Genomic DNA, 18,850 nt, shown 5'->3' with positions numbered 1-18,850 from the left:
CATGATGCTATATCGTCTGGAATATCCCTTGGATCAGTCAGGGTCAGCTGTCCTGGCTGTGTCTCTTCCCAACTCCTTGCTCCCCCCTAGCCTTCTCGTTGGTGGGGTGGGGTGGGGAGCAGAAAAAGCCTTGGCTCTGTGTGAGCTCTGTTGAGCAGTAATGAAAACATCCCTGTGTTGCCAACACTGTTTTGGTCACAAATCGAAGCACAGGTTGCCATCCCAGCCAGACCCAGTAAAACAACCATGTTTGTATCTGTTTCCTTTCCTGTTTTCTTTCTGCCTGTTTCATTTCAAGTTTGTATCTCAGCTGTTTTGGACAAGGTCTGTCTTTATCTGATATTTACCTGCAGACAAGGTACACAGTACAAAGAGCTGACAATGGCAGAAAAATTACAAAAAAAAGGTAGTTAGGGGAGCCATGACTTGCTCTCTTTTATTTATTTGTTTTATTGTATTTTATTTTTAGTGCATGCAGAAGTGTCTGTTAAGATGGGGAACAATGTTGTATTAGGTAATATAGAAATGCTTACTAAGGAAAAGCCTGTGCCTCAATGCAATTTTAATCTAAGTACACAACAGGAGAAAGGTGAACACAGCAAGTCACCCTGCAGAAGCTCTGCAGTCTCAGTTCACTGCCTTACTCACTGATCCATGCTGCCTCTGCTTTGAGCCATGAGGTAACCTCTGCCTTCCCAAAAGATGCCAGTTTTCACACTTCTTTTATAAAGGTCTTTGTTGTCTGGAGATAGGATTTGGAAGCTGTTTCTACAGAAGTCACCAGAATGGAGAACTCTGCTTGAGAGGCATTGAAATGTCAGGTGTTTCTCCTACATGAAAATAAGAAAGAATTTTTGAAGAGTTCTATTTATAGTCAGTCTTGCCAGCTAAATGAAGACCTATTTACAAATATTTTCAAGAAGTCCCATGAACTCTACTAGCAGGTAACAAATCTTGTCTCTTTCTTCCCATGGAGATGTATTTTTTTTTTTTCTCTCTGAAGCAGGAAAAAACCCTTTAAACTTGAGAAAAAGTTGGTTCATAATAATGACATGGGGAAAATAGAATGTGTAGTTTTTTCAGTGACTGAAGTGTAACACATTGGCTGAGTTTCTCTGTGGGTGCCGGTTTTGACTGCACATTTACCTGAAGAAAAGATTTACCTGAAGCCAGTAAAATGCTTAAAACCACATTTGGAGCTTTAATCATGTGAACAGTCTTCTCTAAGCCTTGGAGTCGTCATCCTGCGCTTCTGAAGATAATTAGAGTTTTATTATGCTGAGGAAATTGAGAATACTTAAGCAACATGATTTAGGAATGCTGCCTGGGACTTGGGAATAAGATGTATTTCTTCCTCCTGACTCCATGACCTCAGGCAAATCACTGCATCTCTTGGTTTTGCACCTCTGAAAATGGAACCAGTGTGTCCCTCCTTCCTTCTCTGGAAAGAAGCTTTCTAGAGGAAAAATGGTATATCAATCTCCATGGCCACTCAGGCCTGAACTTCTGTTATAAAACCACCTGTAATAACTTCCAGTACCTGTAAAGTAGAATTTAGACCATTAGTACCTGAGCTGAGACCATCAGTTCCTTTTTTGTAAGCTGTCAAAAAGCTGTCAAGGCGACCTACTGCAGAGCAAAACTCTCTGCCAGTGCCAGTTTCCTGGGTCATCCCACCTGCCTGTCCGCTGCCACCACCCAGGTTCCACTCTCACTGCTATATTTCTGGGTTTTATTTAGCAGCTAGACACAAAATGGGAGTGTGCTTGAGGGCAATTTCAAAGTAGAGGAAATAATAGCAAGGGGAGGTACAATAACTATCTGCAGAAAGAGAAAAGAATGTTGCACCAGAGGACAGGAAGCAATTATTATCATTAGTCAGCAATGATAGAGAAAGAAGTAATTAAACTTCAGATGCATCAGGGAAAATTTCAGACAGAATATTAGAGAAAACAGCTGAAAAAAAAGACATGACTGTGCTGCCAAGGAAAGTGGCAGTGTCACTGTGGTATTCAAAGTCACATTTCATGAATGCCTTTCTCTAAAGAGGCTAAGAACACACTATTCCTAACTCAGCATTCTTGGGGGCTGAGATGGAAAAACATTTCTATTCACAGGCATAGCTAAACATGCTTAAATCCCATTCACATAATCTGAAAAGCCAAAGAATTTAAGTAGAGCTGGAGCTATTGAAAGGCATTGGATGACAAGGGAGTAGATGTGAATTATCCTCAGGCACCAATATTTTTCCCAATACAGTAGGACTGGTGAGTATCTGCTACAATGAGCCTTCACCTCAAATGTATGCTTGTAGAGCCAGACTACCTGTTCCTACCCAGGCTGTGACCATACAGTTGAGACTTTCTCATGATCAGCAGGAGGTAACAGAGCAAAGGGAACACAGCCCCCATCCCAGCACAATGTAAGGACAGGAGGGAGGGAGCAGATGTTGCCTGTGGCTGTGACAGCAGAGAGAGGACTGATCGCGAGAGCAATGGGGGACACTCTTTCCTTTCTACCACTCTGCTTTAGCCTTGCAGGAGGAATTACCTTTGAGGGTTATTCTAAGCAGAAAACAAGTTTATATATTCTGAATTCTCTCTGGAAGGGCCTCTATCCTCAGGAAAAAAGCATGAAAGAGAAGGACAAGTCCTCTTCCCCTCCTCCCTGTCCTCATCCTACCTAAAGCCCAGGCAAGGGTAAGTCACAGCTTTTCTTTCTGTTTTGAGCTCTCTTCCCGTTTCATGGATGAGGCAGAACACAGAGAGAAATTACAAGGAACTAGAATAAGTATTTAGAATAAAATCAGGAAGAAGGAGAAAGAGAGCATGTAGGCCTAATGGCACTGTTTCTACTGCCCTACTGTCTCCACATTTCATTCATTTTGCTAATCTGCTGGAGAAGTGGCTCACTGGCAGGCAGAATCTTGAAGCAGCCATTTAAATTTGCTTGATGGCCCCCAAGGCAAGTCAATTTTCAGTCTGACTGGCTTTAGTCCCGGCAGAGAGCCCCACCATGCCATTACGTGGCACAGCAGGAGTAAGAGTGGGGAGGCAATCACATTACAGTACCATTCCATTTAGCCATAATCTGTAAGGATCTCATGAAAGCATCAACCATTATTATGACTCCTGCTGTCCTTCAGGCAAAGTCTTTGTGGGGAAAAGGAAGTGAAAAAAAATGTCCACCTGTCAAAAGCAGACAGGCACTTTCATTTGAGGGAAAGGGAGGTGAAATGTAAAAGTGACACAATATTATTTAAACATCCTATTACTAAAATTACAGTTTATCTATATAAAACTGAGCTATAGGACCTTAGTCTGTCAGCTAGATCAATGTACCTGCCATGGTCACAGAGATGCAACGAGCTGAGGAAGCATTTGGGAGACAGAATTTGCTGTAAAGGCTTCCAGCTTCAGTCCATCATGCCTGGTGTCCTTCCCACGGCACTAAATAGCTGCAGGAATCAATGCTGAGGAGGGACAGGATGGCTTTTCCTCAGCCCATTGCTGCTGCATTCACATCCAGAGGCTTGAGGCAACTTTAGCATAACCACAGCTGGTTTGGGGCCAGCAGCTTTATTCAGAATTGTATTTAAAATCCATCTCTGGCGCCTGACTCTCTGACCTCTCATGGCAGATGCAGGCTGATTGCACTCTGTGTGTGGAAATAGCTGGCATCAGTGGCTGCAAATCTGCGCAGCTACTCATTAAAGTGGCCAGCTCCAAGATAGAGTGTAGATGGACCAGACAGGGTATTTGGAGAACTGTTCCTATTTCCACACCTGCTTTGGACATTTGGTAAATCAAGTCAGATTTTTGGCCTCTGTTTCTCTGTTTGTAAATGAAAATTCCTGCCCATGTGTAAATGGACTAGCAAATATAAACAGATACAAATTGGACCATGGATACAACATATCATCTTACCACGAGGCAAGGGAGAACAGGCCATTTCTGTGGGCTTTTTCTCCCCTTTTTCATCAGCAATACTTTGTGAACTGGCTCAAGGAATAACAAAGAGGCAAGTAGAACTAAGGAATCTCAATTTGGGATGGTGGTATTCAGAGGGAAACCAGCAGGATCCAAAGAAAGGGCACATGGAGTGCATCCACGAAGATGACTGTTCTCCAGAGCTGCAGGACAGGGCCAGGGAGAAGCAAGAATGACACAGTGGCAGGACTGAAAGTGTTATTTATACATTGGCATTCAGCCTGTAGGAGACGATGCCAAGAATGGCTGTATTTCTTAGGAGGGTATCGATTCAGGAGATGATGTGGTACCCGTGAAGCTGCTGACAGCAGTCCAGGGCATCTGAATTGTGCTGGGACTCCTGATTCTCATGGTAGGATGCACATGGAACACCACAGCATGAAATCTAGGCATACCAGGGGGGTAATGCTGGGGATGCTGAGGCACAGCTGTGATGGCTGTTGATGACCTGGGCTCCAGGGGAACTCAGAGCACTGAGTTCATGTGAAGGACAGGGCGCCACTCCCTCAGTACCATACCCAGCAACCTGGTTGCTGCAACAGATATCTCTGGCAAGAATAAGATGATCAAGGAAAGAAAGGCTTGGATAACTGGGAGAATTTGGAAGAGCTGGAGTAGAGTCTCAGAAGGAAAAGATGTTAAGCTTCCAAAACAGACTGGGAATAGTCACAAAAGGCTCTCCTCCTAAACTACAGATTTGGTTTCTGCAGTGGACTCAGGAGTGAGGCAGATAAACAAAAGGTAGAGGAGGAGGTGATGTTCCCTTGCAGGAAGTCAGAAATAAGAATTCATACAAGGGTGGATTGGGGTGAGACAAAAACCAGATGAGGAAGGAGGTGCTTGAAATAATGTCTTTGGCCTACCTACCCACTGAAAGGATACAGGGGGGGCCCAAGGGGCCCACCCTACAGACACTTGTATGGATTTTGTTTGCCTGCTACAAATGGGTCATGATGTGCCTGACCTGCCGAGAGAACTGAGAAACAGGACATCGCATCTTCTGTGAAAAGTTCAGGCATGCAGTCCCAGGGAAAAAGCAAAATAAGAACCTGTATGGATGCAATACCGTTCTGGCACCTCATTGAGAAGGCGGCGTCTCAGACCGTGCAGGACTTTTCTGTTTATAAGAAAAATATACATATATATATATAGCTAGAGATTTATGGGAGAAGGGGCACAGAAAGTTTCACCCCTCCTGCTGTATTTTAATGTGGCACTCAATGACTTGTAATGGAAAAGATCTATTGTTTCTCCAGTAGCAATAAAGTAAGGTTAAAACAAACTCAAACATAAATTTTGCAAACAACCCCATACAAACACAGCTGTTCAATGAACTCATAGGACTGGCTGCTAGCTGAGGACTGCCCCCTAATGGTATCATCTAATGGAAATGTCCTTTAATGTCTTTTATTAATAAAACACCATTACTATGTAGGACAATGGAGGAAAAAAACCATTGTTTTGAGATTAGGCTAAATTTAACCTAAATGTAATACTGACATTAACAGATGTGTTTTTGGCTTGGCTGCCTACAAAAGGCAGTTATTTTCTACATCATCAAATAGCTGATGTTTACCAAGACTTTTAGGAAACTTTTTTTTTTTTTTTTTTTTTTTTTTTTTTTTTTTTTTTTTTTGAGAAAAAGCTTGCTGTGGTTAGATGAAGTTCCTTGGAGATCAGAGCTCGGAATTAGTTCATAACCATCTCTTTTTTTGTGAGCAAAATCAGCCTGAATGTCCAGCATCTGGAACAAATAGATCCTGCTCACAGGCATCCAAATGTTCTGGTGCTTCTCAGAGCCTCTGGGAAATCGAATTCCAAAATGGAAAGGATCTCCTGGGTGTTTCTGGTGCCTTCAGCCTCTTAGAAGAATGAGACTCTCCCTTCCTCCAAGATTTTCATATCAGTCCATACATAAACTCACCTTTCATGCTATTTTAGAGTATAGATATCCAGGCACGTTTTCCTGCGTGGGTCCTAGAAATCATAGGAAATAACTAATAAAGTTAAAGTTTGGCTTTTGCCCCGATGGAGAAGATCTTTTATTCCTTTCAATCTTTTGGTTTAGGATGAACTGATCAGCTCCTTGCCCCCATGGTGTCAGAGAGCAACCCTGGTGTGCTGAGCCCAGTGCAGGGCTTTAAAACAACTGGAAGGTTGAGAGGGACCAATATATATGCCTCAACATACGTCACAAATGAGGTGAAGAAAATTCCTATTAAAAACCCCCTGTGTTTCCCTGTGCCCAGAGAAGCTTCACCCGGCAGTCAGGGCAGAGAAGGAAGGCAGACTGCGGGCAGACCCCGCCGGCCTCCCGCCCCCACACGCTGGCTGTACTTGGTGACAGCGAGTACCCGGATGCCCGCCAAAAATGCCCGCCAAAAATGCCCGCCAAAAACGGGCCCGCGCAGCCGAGTTGGGGGAGGAGTCTGGGGGCACATCCAAGCAGCCAGCCGCCACACCACGAGGTCTGTCTCGTCTTTTTGCTTTGGGTCGATTGGAGGGTCTGCTTGGCCCCTTCTGCTCCCGCCTTCGCGCCCTCTCCCTTGTGGCCCTGTCTCCTTGCCTGTGCCCGCTTCGCCCTGCTGTGCCCATTCCGGGAGCTAGCTTGTCGCCGTGAGGGCCTCGTGCCCGCAGCCGCCGCTCGCACCCAGCTCGGGGCCGCCGCTGCCCGCACCCAACCTGCAGCCGCCGCCGCCTGCATCTCGCCGTGACCGCCGCCGTGCTCCCCGTGCTGCCCGCGGCAGCTATCCCGGAGCACAGCCCCGCGGCACCCCGCCTGCAGCCGCCGCGCCCCGACGCTGAGAGGCCGCAGCTGCTCCGGGAGCGCTCCTGCAGCCACAGCAGCTGCTCCCCGCCGGCGGCAGGGACGCGCAGCCCGCTGCTCTTTAAAAATCGCGCCCAGCCTGCCACTGCAGCTTCGCGAACGCTCCGCGGATCGCAACACGCACGCTCCGTCTGCCAAACCGATGCTGACAAACAGCCAGGCCTACCAAACAGTGGTAACACTGTCCCCTGCCTTCTGTTTCCTTCCCCCTCTCTCTCCACTCCCTTTTCCTGTTCCCCCCCCCCGGCTCTTTTTTTTTTAAAATAAGGACACTTAAGGTTTTTTGTTTGTTTTGTTTCAATAAATGGTTTTCAAATATAATATTGCCATGTTAGTGCTTGATTTTTCGTCGGAAAAATCTGTCAAAAGAATCCTTCCCGGCTTCCCCTTTTATAGTGGAACTGGACAAAGGTGCATTTCTCATCGCTCTCCACAACATTCATTGCTTTCCAGACTTTTGCAAGGCCTTCTTCATTTTTTCTCCTGATGGCACCAGTCTTAACCTTTTATCCTGGTCTACTGGTGATTCTCACCCAAGCCGTCTCCGTTCCTCTTGAGAGCAGCGTCCCCACCTGGTAGCACATCCCGTCACAGTCCGTGCAGGACGTGGTGTGCACAGGGAGCTGGGCTTTGCAGTCAAACTGTGGCACAGCTACCTTGCAAGAAGGCACCAAGTGACAGATCTTGCTCATGGCTCAGGAACGTATTTTCCCGATGGCAGCTGGCTCTGACTCACCTTTCCTGAGTCAGTCTTCCTGACGCTGTGGTACCTACCTGACAGCATTAAGTCCCCCATTGTCACTTTACCAGATCCTTCCACCGTCATTTGCCCGGGACAGAACAATTTTCTTTGGGGGGCTATTTTCATTCTTCTGCCTCTTATTGCTGCTTGACAGGAAGCCATGTCCTGTTATTCTGCTCCAAAATGTCACCTGTCCTAATTTGCCTCCCTTCTTCCCACACCCTGCTGTTTTGCCTGCCTTTAAAATGGCAGCCCAGCAGACATTATAGAATCCTGTATTTATTTATTTACTTTTCTGCACAGCAAAATGTAAAAATATACAAATATATATATATGTACATATATACTGAAAATGAGCATCTGATGTGGGAATAGAAAGAAGATGTTTCAGGGCAGACCTCCATGGTTTCAATTAATAAGTATAAAAGAAGAAGGAAACACTGAGGTGATGACTAGGTAGATAGATAAGGTAGTTTTTATTTAAGAGCTCTGCCTATCACAGCTTAAAGGCAAGTGCCTTTATGCAGATGTGAGGTCTGCTGCCATTTCAGAATGGATAAGGCTATGTGCTCTAAATTACTGCAGGAAACAGAAGCACAAATAGCACTGTCTCCTGGATCTGGACAGATTCCCTTTTTATTGTCTCCTGCCTGACAGCCAGGCTGTTGCTGCTTACTAAAACCTGTCTGTAACTGAAATTCCCCAGGGTAATAAGCTCCCTGTGAAACAGGTTCCTAAGTGGAAAAATCTGCACATCTCCAGATTAAATCAATAACAATTAAGAATTCTTTGAAATCTAATTGGGAAAGCAGCTATTTTGATCAGCACCATGATGTTATCTGGAAATTGTATTTTGTTTATCTACAGCAGAATGTTTTCTTCTTTGTGGGATTGGTTTGCCAGCCTCAGACACATCCTTTGATCTCTGAGATGATACAGTGAACTGAAACATGGGGGCAATCAGAGGGATTATCACGGGATGGGGAAATCATTTGATCTATTTTTAAATGTAATTTTTATGAATAACTTTGGGGGTTGGTTATCATTAAGAAAGGAAGAGATGTCTCTCCCATCTTTAGCAGTGTTATATTTCTCTGAAGATGACTGATTCATGTAGTTAATAATACTTAGCATTTATATAGTGCTTTCTAACTTCAAAGCACTCTACAAATATTGCTCACTAATGCTGCCCACAAAACTTCTGTGTTATTACTTCCAGGGAGGGATGAGTCTATTTGATGTCTCTCATACTCCTGTGGATGGTTTTCTGTTCAGGGCCCGCTTTAGCTGCCTCGGGTTAACTGGGACAGAAAACCCCAGTGAGAGAAAAAGAAAGACTAAAGTTCTGGTCAAGAATACAGTGAGACTCTTTCAAGCACATCATCTGAAAAATCTCGTGCTCATCTTCAGAAGGTCTCCTACATCTTGCAAGGACTATCCTACCAAGTTAACTGAGTTCCTAGTTATTATTGTAAGGACAGAACCCTTGTCTGAAGATCTCTAGCAATAACAATGCTCAACAAAAAAAGAAAGAAGAGATCATAAAAACACAAGAACAGAAGACATACTGTGCTTTGTGTGAGCCTATCCGATGTTTGAAAAAACCCAAAATCCAAACCTTTGAATGAACTTAAAACTCTGAAAGGTCGGTGTGGCCTTTTTTTTTTCATCCTTGAACCTAGTTTCCTTATAGTACACATTCATGCCAACAAATAGCAGATGGTGATGGCAGATATGTACTAAAACAGCTAAAACTGTGTTCCTTGTAGGAGCATCTATCATGCTGATAGGGCTGAACAGTCTGTACTGGCAGCAATGATAGTCCATGCCAGGAAGGAAAGATCAAAACCTTTCTCGAGATCTCCCTGGATGTTATTTCAAGTGGCTTGCTCTGCAAACAAAGGTAGATTTGCTCTTGTGGTTCTTGGGCACTGCTTGAGGCAGGAATGCTGCTGTGTTAGCCATGTGTCTGCTCTGAGAGGGTGACTTGGAGCAAGCTAGCATCAGGGGTGGAAAGGAGGGACCCTGGGTTCGTGGTGCACCCCTGCTCTGGCAGGGGTCCTCCCTCACGTGGGGAGCTGAAAACTGCTTTGCAGCCCTGACAGCTGCAAAGCCAGGCTGACCCAGTGCTTCTGCTTGGGCTTACTGTGGTGCAAATTTTCCTCCTTTCCAGCAAGATCTCCTAAGAGGTTTCTGGGTCTTCAGGTCTTTGGCTCTCTGCAGTCAGCTGTGACAATGTTTCTTGCAGCACAGCAATTTGTTTACCAGAGGTTGGCATAAGATCCATTTTGGAAAGGGTGCTAAGTCTGTCATGGATAAGAAAGAATTAAGGGAAGCTTAAATGTCCAAGGAGCTCATCAAGGATCACAGTTGCCCTGGCCTCTAGGAGATCACTCCGTCTGTGCTAGCATATTGAAGAGGGACCCTTGACGCGTTTGCAGATGCTAATATTTATCATCCCAGTCCCTCAAAACTTCAAGTGGCACAGACCTTACCCTTCCAGGTCATTTTCCTTCTCCAAATACTTTGGCACAAGACTACAGGGTAGGATTATCTTACAGGAAGAGCAGGTGGTCTGAGAGTCACAAGTCCTGAGCTCTGAACAGATCTGTCACTGGTTTGTGGTGTGATCTCGGGCCAGTTACTGAGTGCCTGGTATTAGGGGAAGCTGGACACCCACATCTCCTGCTGGCTCTGGAGAAAGTATTATTTGGTACCTTGGAACCAAAAATTCTTGACCGTCTGGATTCTTTGATGTCTGTAATGAAAATATGATTTCTCACACCTACCTCTGGGGTATTGTGCCACTTCACTGGTATTCATATGTCAGATGTAGACACTGTGAAAGAAACCACAGTAACCCCACTATGTTCCTCTCAGTGCTGGTGTAGCACAAAGCCTTGGCTTTGAGGAATTGCCCAGATTTTTCTCTACAACTCTCCAGGCACCTCAGCAAGCTGATCTCTTCTATTTGACAGAGCTGGCTTTCTCCAGGCATCCTGGCTGGTGATTTACATGGCCTTTTTGTAGTGGTACTCATTTTTCACTATTCACATTGCCTGCTGATGAGCTGATTTGAAGTTACGTTTTGCTCGTAGGTTCAGTCTCTTGTTCAGTTGCTTTGCACTCTTTTGTCTGATTGCTGAAGTGGAAACTGGGCCTTGCTCTTAGGCAAAGTCACAAAGCAGCACCAAATCCTGGCATGCATCTCCAAGCTGTGAAAAATACAAGTGTGTTGGGCTCTAATAGAAGAGAAGGCAGACCCTGTGCCTGCAGGGAGCTCAGCCAGATCCAGCATTTTTCATAGATGCCCCATGTCTTCATCAGTATGCAGATCCATCTGCGCTGCTGAGATATCTGCATAGTACAGACAGGGAGTGGGGGAATACATTTATAAATAGGATCACTTCATCTTTCCCTTTCCTGCTGTCCCCACTCTCCCATATTCCCTACTGATGGAGGTACTTCACTACTGAGAGCTGCCAGTCCCACCCTACCTTCATACCAGCTCTTCTACTTTCTTCTTTGCATTGCAAATGGAGGAGGAGGGGGTGAGAGGAATGGATGGATAGAGAAGGAGGGATAGGCTCCACTGGCTGCTAGGACTCTTGAAGTAACTTTTACCATTCAATTAACAGTGACAGGTACTAGAAATTATGAGAATCTGACATTACAGTGCCTCCCTGCTATTTGTAATGGGTGGGTTTTTTTTTTAATTCAACAGCTAAATTCTTAGAAAGGTTGCATACTCTCAACCTACCTGTGTAGAGCAGCAGCCTGCGCCAAAATACTTCAGAACACCAAGTACAGCTCACTCTTCCTGCTCAGTGTGCTAGAAGGTTGTTAAATGTTGCATGGTCACAGAGAAATTAAACATTGCTCTTACTCATGCTTACTCACAAGAGAAGCTGTTGGAGCTGGAGTCACACTGAATGCAGCAATCATGTTAGTACATCACAGTAACAGTTGCTTGGAAGAAAAACACAGGAAAAAATAAACTATATGAGACACAGCTCTTTTGCAATTGAGTTGAAATTTTTCTCCTAGCATCTCACTGTGATTTTCTGGAAGTCAGAATTCCAGAATCCCATTTTCTTTTCCTGTGCCCCACCACATGAAAAACCTTTACCGAAGTTGTCCAATGAACTATTGTGGTTTGTCTCCATGGCCTTCATGTGTGGTTTTTTTCTTTCCTCAAGTTCATACCAACCACCCTTTGGTAAACTGATTTATCCTAATTTTTTCTGACTGTAGGTGTAGAAACTGAGATTTGCCATCCACCATCAGAGAACCCAACCCAAACTCCTTGGGAGAGACCAATATTCTTAAAAAAATTTTAAAAGTCACATTTTCCACTGTGTATTTTTTTTTTCTTATTATGGAAGTAATAGAGGAAGTTCTGGAAATTCCATCATCTGGCACTGAGGATGTAAATGTTCACAAACTACGCAGCAATGCTTTCAAAAAGTTACTTCTGAACAAAAGATGAAAAGGATGCTGAAGCAATTTACCCTCTAGACAGATGACTGACACATTTGTCAGAAGCCAAAAGGTCACAACAAACATTTAGGGCAGTTCTACTTTTTCCCCTGGAAAATAGATGTCCTTGCAATTGTTAAGCAATGCCCCTTGAAACACGTAATTCAAAGAGGTGTCAGTGCACACAGCCATGAAAGCAAGGGAGAAAAGCAAGTGTTTCATGGACACAAGTGTGGAGAAACTCCATGGATTGTTAGTACAGTGCTGAGCAAGTGGCAGTTCAGTGGCAGATCTGCCCCTGGTTCCTGCTATAATTCAATGGGAAAAACCCATTCTGAAAGGCTTTGAGAACAGCTTTGTGTAAGATGAGACTTTCTCCTTTGAAAGACAAGTTCGTCTTCCAGGACCTTCGCAAGTGTCCAGTGGAACAGATCAGCAGACCTTTTTTCTCAACCACTGTCTCCCAAAATGTCCATGAAGAAACTGTTCCCACCGGCAAACAGCTGCTGACCTCAGCAAGGACTCAGGGGACAGCAAGATGAGCTTGCATTGGACAGGGAGACAGTCCATTCTCAAAATGATTCCCCCAACAGAGAGGGACAGAGACTGCCCCTCACGGATAATCTAACTCAAATATAATGCTGCAGAACAGTGTTTTCTAACAAGCAAGGTACTTCTTACTGAGAGAAAGCTCAATGAGACACGGACCTCCAAGGTGGCCTTGCAACGTATCCCTGGATCTTGAGTGCCCAAAGCTGTTCTGGATGGGGTTATCTGGCAGAAATCAGATGCGCTGCCTGGTTTCCAGCACAGGAAAGAAAGAGACAGCAGGCACAAAAGATGTAAGAAGGGACAAACAAAGGCACACATGAAGGGACAGTATGATGGGAGGGAGAAAAAATCCAGGAGAAGAGGATGGGGTAGGCAAGCAATCGCAGGAATAGCAGATAATGGCAGAGGTGCAATACTGGAGATCTCAGAGGAGAATTTAACAAAAGGGAACCCACTGGTTTGTTGTACCATAGTTCATGAGCTTCAGCCCTCCTGCACTCATGTGTCTCTGCACTGCTCTTCGTGTTCCATCCCTGTTTGTGTTTCCTTCACCTTGGCTGATGAAAGTCACCCAGCAGCCCAGCTCGCCAGGCACTAACTGAAGGACATCTGCAAGGCTCTGTATCTGGTCACTCTATCAGGAAAGGTGCTGCTTGTCTGGGTAGACACAGAGCAGAGTGAGTATAAACTCAGGGTATGTGCTGAACACCCCTACAGAGTGTGCCTAGCATGACAAATGCCTCCTACAGGGGCCAGCTTTCGCTCCATATGTGTTTGCAGGGCACCCAAACTGTGTTTGCACAGATTTCCATCCAGGAAATCCCAAGAGTAAGTGTGGCAGTCTTGGGCATTTGCACAACAGGCTGACACTTCCAGGATGCAGCAGATGGGCTGGCTGCCCGTACACTCCACAGCCTGTGTACGCTCACTTCTGACAACCCCTGGTGGGAAAATGGCAGTCCTGTGTCAAGACCAAGCACATAGAGAGTTGTTTTGATAATGCTTTGCGTTAAAAAGTGCTTGTGGACATATAAAGTAATAGAAAATAAAGGCTTTGAGTCTTCAGATATTCAAACTCAGACCTCTGCAGTGCAGAACCGTGGCAGTTTTCCCAAATGACGCTTGGCTGTGGAACAGCAACCCATTCCATCAGCACAATTGCTACTCTGGTGGTTCTGCCCATGAACTTTCTAAAGCATCAAACTCCAGCATAGACACACCCTGACACCATCCCCGTGAAGCAAAGCAGCAATGATACAAAGATTTAGTTGATAACAGGCTGTCAGGTCTAAGCAGAACTTTAGGACTTGCTGACACACTGCTTTAAGTCTACCAGTACATTTTCTGGTTGGTAGCCAGATCTCACAACTTTGTAGTTGTCACTGTAAGATAGACCCTACAGATCAATCACCTTGCTTGGCAATGTCATGTCAGATTGGGATGACAGTGGATTTCATCAGAACCTGGCGTGGGTGCTTTTGTCACTTACTTCACATATGGAAAATCTCATCTATTTTTGCCAAAATTTCATGTGGATGATCTGCGAAGGGATGAGGAGGTGTAGAAGGGGAGAGGTGTGACAGCAGTGTCAGTCTGTCCCATTTCTGACATTTGAAAACAAGGGATTTTCATTTCCTATTCTGTGCTTAGTCCTGACCAAAAGAAAAAAAATTGCAGTGTATTAAAAACAGAAAGTCTGAACTAAGATGTGTTCTGAAAAAAATATTTAATTTCTCACTGAACTTTTCATTCATGGAACTTATCAATATTTTTGTTGGGTTTCATTCTGACTTGGAACAAACCTGTACTTCAAAACCATATTCTTTCCTGAAACAAAGTTCTCGTGGTGCCCTCCTGCAGTGCCAAACCAGCGTGGGCACAGGAGAATGGCACTGCCAAGATCACAGTTGCTGACTCCACTTTTATGTCTTGGTCTCACCTTCTGTGTCAGAGAATAAATTTTAATTCTTGTATAACCCCTTAATATTTCATGGGCTAAACTAAGAGTATGTGTGTACAGATGTGACATTTCTGTTACGCCAAAATCAGGTAGGATAGAGGTGGTCAGAAGTCAGGATCACTGGAAAGCACCATGCCCACCACTAACTCTCCTCATCGCCACCTTGGCAATCCTGGGTTAAGCAGGAAAGAAACCAGGGGCACATTAAAGTCCAGGAAAGTGAATAAGGTAGAGTTTGAGGCACAAGTAATGGGAGAAGCAAGCAGACAGCCACGAGGGCTGATGAACAACAGGATATGTGCTGTTCTTTCATGTGGAACAAAAGGCAAACATGAGACTTCACCTGTGTTCTTTCTGCCTGAAAAACACTTCTGATTGCACACTGCAGAGGTGAAGTTAGAAGTCAAACACAAGCCCTCAGTCTTCGCTTTTACAACCACAATCAGACAACAGACAGAAGGGGATAAAAAATGCAAATGTAGAGCCTTGCTAGAGGGATTCTAAATACAAGGAAGGGACTGTAGGCACTTTGTAATTCTCATGTCCTCTTGGGTGTTCAGAAAAGAATTGCTGGAGGGAGAAACTATAAATCCATGAATTACTGAGTCTGTGTTGACTTAGATTACCCAAGTATCTCCTTCTTTCTTTTTTTTCCTTTTTTTTTTAAATTTTATTTTTATTATTTTTATTTTTGGAAGGATATGTGTCATTGTTTGAAGTCAAACACTGAACAAAAACAGATATAAGCAAAACAAGAGATTCCAGCTGAGAAATGGCTAGAAGAGACTCTCCGGATAAGTGATGGTGTGCAACACTGCAAGTCCTTCAGAGCCCTTCATGACCTCATGAGAATCAGCCAGCTGCCCACAGAGATCCTCACAAAAGAATATTGCATTAACCAGAGTAACCAACAGGCCAAACTGGGTGTAGAAGGGATCTTGGTTCAGATTTTCACTTGCTTGCTTACAGTGCTGAACTGAGATCTACCTCTAAACTTAGTTTCCAGTTGGTGTCATTACTGTCTGTTTTTCTGGACCTTTCTGTGTTTCTCTGGTTTTGCTCAGAAATATTACCTGAGGATCTGCTCCATTCAAGCATCTAAGTTCTAGGGGAGCAGAAAAAAACCCAACCAAACAAACAAAAAGGCATTTCTGATGAATTTTAATTTCTGAATGGAAAGCTAAAAATAATTCCCAACTAGCTGTAATCAAAGCACAAGTATAAATCACACATGATTCACAGTACAGCACCCAGTGGGAGTTTCTTGGGAGGGATTGCTTCCCCAGGGCCCTGGTTTCAATGTGACACTGATGTGTTTGGCTTCTCTCCCACTTCTGTAGAACATGAGTAAGATTCCAGCCTCTAGACTACAAATTCGCTTGAGATGTTGACATCTGCAATCAAATTGAATGGTTTAAAATGGTTCCCTTCGTCCCCATAGGAGTTCATTTATTCTGATCTGTAGTGGGTGAGATACCTTTCCCTGTTTTGTCTATTACAAGAAAATAATAATAAAACTTTCACTCTTGTTTCTCTTTAATTTTGCTACGTGCTTTGAGCTTTTATGGACTTGAGAATTCTCTGCTAATGTGGGCCCAGGAACATCTTTGTATCTGCAGCCAGAGATTTCTTTTCCTTTCCCTCCACATTTCTCTGTGTATCTCGAGTATTGTTCTACTGTCTCAGTTGCCAATGACTAATTTAAATTGTCCCAATTTTCAACCCCCTCCTGGTAGCATCCCCCAGTGATCCCAGAGGAATTTCCTGAGACACTTCCCTTCCTTTCTTTCTCACGCTCTGTCTCCCCACTCAATATCTAATAATTTATGTAAATGAATTCATCAGTATCAAAATAATATTGGAGGGAGAAGGAGGGCCTGACTGATCGTGCAAGATATGTGGACAGCTCTGGGAAAACAGTTGTCTTTAAAATCTCTATATCCTGCAATGCACCTCTTAAAAACTGCCTTAATCAAGACTGTTCACATTAGCCAGTGATACTTAAGCAATCTTAAGATAATCATTTTCAGGTGAACTGCATTTTCCAGGCAGTAACCATAAGTCACTTCCTGGAGCTCAAGCCTAGCAGACCATTTCTAATCCTTGAACCTAAAATGATCTTCACTTATAAAACCGTTCCTTTAAAAGGACACTTTTCACAAGTGTGTTTCCAGATGTTCGATGTAGTAGTATGAAAACAAAGATGCTTGCTGATCAGTCTTTGGCGTTTGCCAACCCTAAAGCTGTGTGATTGCCAGAAAAGGGTATTTCTGAGGCACCTGGGAGGTCACAATCCCTTTTCCCCACTGGCATCACTGCTATGACTAAGAAGTCATTCATTCAATTACACAGAGGTTCATCTATTTCACTGTCTCCTCTGGTAGTTTTAAGTTGTTCTCTATTCAGATTTTATGCTGCAGATATATTGGGCTTGATGAATGCAGACAGGAATTTTATTTCATTATCTTAAAATATTCAAATTACACATGCACAATAAATATTGACAGGGAGGTGAAAGGACGACCTTACTGCATCTCACAGCAAAAGTTACAATGGCAGAAGGGAGTGTGTAGGGTGGGTGTGAAAAGCACAGCAGAAAGCCTTGGGTCTTTGGTGCACTGAGTGGGGACTGGTGCTGCTAAACCCCTGAAGAATCATGCCCTGCATATCAGCCATCCTCTCCTTAGATCCATCTCCAAGATCCTCTGGGGGGTGAGGGATCTTTTATGTTTCTGCACTCATTAGCAATACCAAGGGAGTAAGTAACTGCATAAATTCTCTTGCTCATAATTTGGTACTTTTTTGCTTTCATTGGTACTAGAAAATAAAAAGAGGATCATAAGATAATTCAGCCTAGAAAAAACCTAAGGAGTTCCGTAACCCAGATTCCTACTCAAAGCAGGGTCAGCTCTGGAATCAGGAGAGGTTGTTTGGGGCTTTATTGAGTCAAATGTTAAAAACCTCCAGGGATGCAGAATGCACACACTCTCTGGACAACTTCTGCTTCCAAAAGCTCACCTAGTCTTGCATCTGGTATAGCTGCAGAAATCCTTTTGGTTTTGTTTTTTTTTTCAGCTCCTGGAAGCTACAGAAATAGTCAAGAAACATTTTCTAGTTGATGACCTTAAGCAAGTTGCAGTCTACAAGCTGGCCTTGCCTTCCAACGCTGGGTTTCCAAAAGCTGTGCTACTCCAAACCTTGGGCAGCCCCTACTCCCTGATGTGTGCAAGGTCCTGCCTGCAGCCACTCTTGGCTCAGATTTGCTGCCCATTTCATAGTCAGGAAAACCCATGTGTGGAGAAGTTTGTGATGTACGTGTTGGCAGTGTAAAGTTACTAAAAAAGATGGGAATTTCCATTCACTGCCCTCAGTGCCATTTCTCTACATTGCCTCTCTTGCCATCTGAGCAAACTTCAGCCCTAGTCTGCTCTTAATGAAGTTGTATGGGATCCACAGTCAACTCCTTGGCTGGCACTTGCTTTTATTGCTTCATCTTTTTTACTGTAGCTATTGAAAATTACAGTTAATTCATAGATCTTGTTCCTAATTTTGATCCTGTTCCCTACAAGACCATCATTCCCTGCTCTTCAAAGCTTTTCTTCACTGTGTCCTGGGCTGGTGTGAATCAGACCAACTCCAAGACACTGCCAGGGACAGCATCAGGGTTTGCATTTTTATGTGAGGTTCTGAAGTCTGGCAATTAAGATGCCAACAAAGTCCTGCCTCTGGCAGCCACTTTGCCCTTCACAGCAAGATATCTGAGCTGCTCATCCATTAGGCTCCTCATCACTGCAGCCATCAGCATTACATTTTATGGAAACTCACTGCCAACTCTGCTTTCCTTAAAATTCTGCCCTGTGGTCCTGGTGCTGTTTGAAAAGTAGTTTAGGTATTGGTGAGTGGGATGAGGGTAAAGTAGGGCAGACTGGGAGGCAAGGGAACTGGCAGTGATAACCTCACCAGCTTCTCAAGATAAGTCACCTTCTCTCATTGCTCAGGGTCCCTAAACACAGCGGAGCACCAAAGGAAATGCAGAATTTCTTCAGCAGAAATAACTCTTCCTTTGCAGCTGACACAGCACTGCTGCACATGTCCATGTACCAGAGGTCTGTGTTATGGGAATATTTCTCCTCTTTGAGGGAATTCAATTATAAAATTTATTTCAGATTGATACAATATAATGTAGATACTCTCACTGAAAGTAAATTTTCCTTTCACCCCCAAAATACCTTGATATGGGGTGATCCAAAAACTCCATTTGAGACAGAAGATCAACATTTTGTTTTCAACATCTTTATTAT

This window comes from Corvus moneduloides, chromosome 1, assembly GCF_009650955.1.
Source record: "Corvus moneduloides isolate bCorMon1 chromosome 1, bCorMon1.pri, whole genome shotgun sequence".
NCBI classification, from domain to species: domain Eukaryota; kingdom Metazoa; phylum Chordata; class Aves; order Passeriformes; family Corvidae; genus Corvus; species Corvus moneduloides.
The sequence above is the reverse complement of the archived record's forward strand: the minus strand, read 5'-3'. Positions refer to the sequence as shown.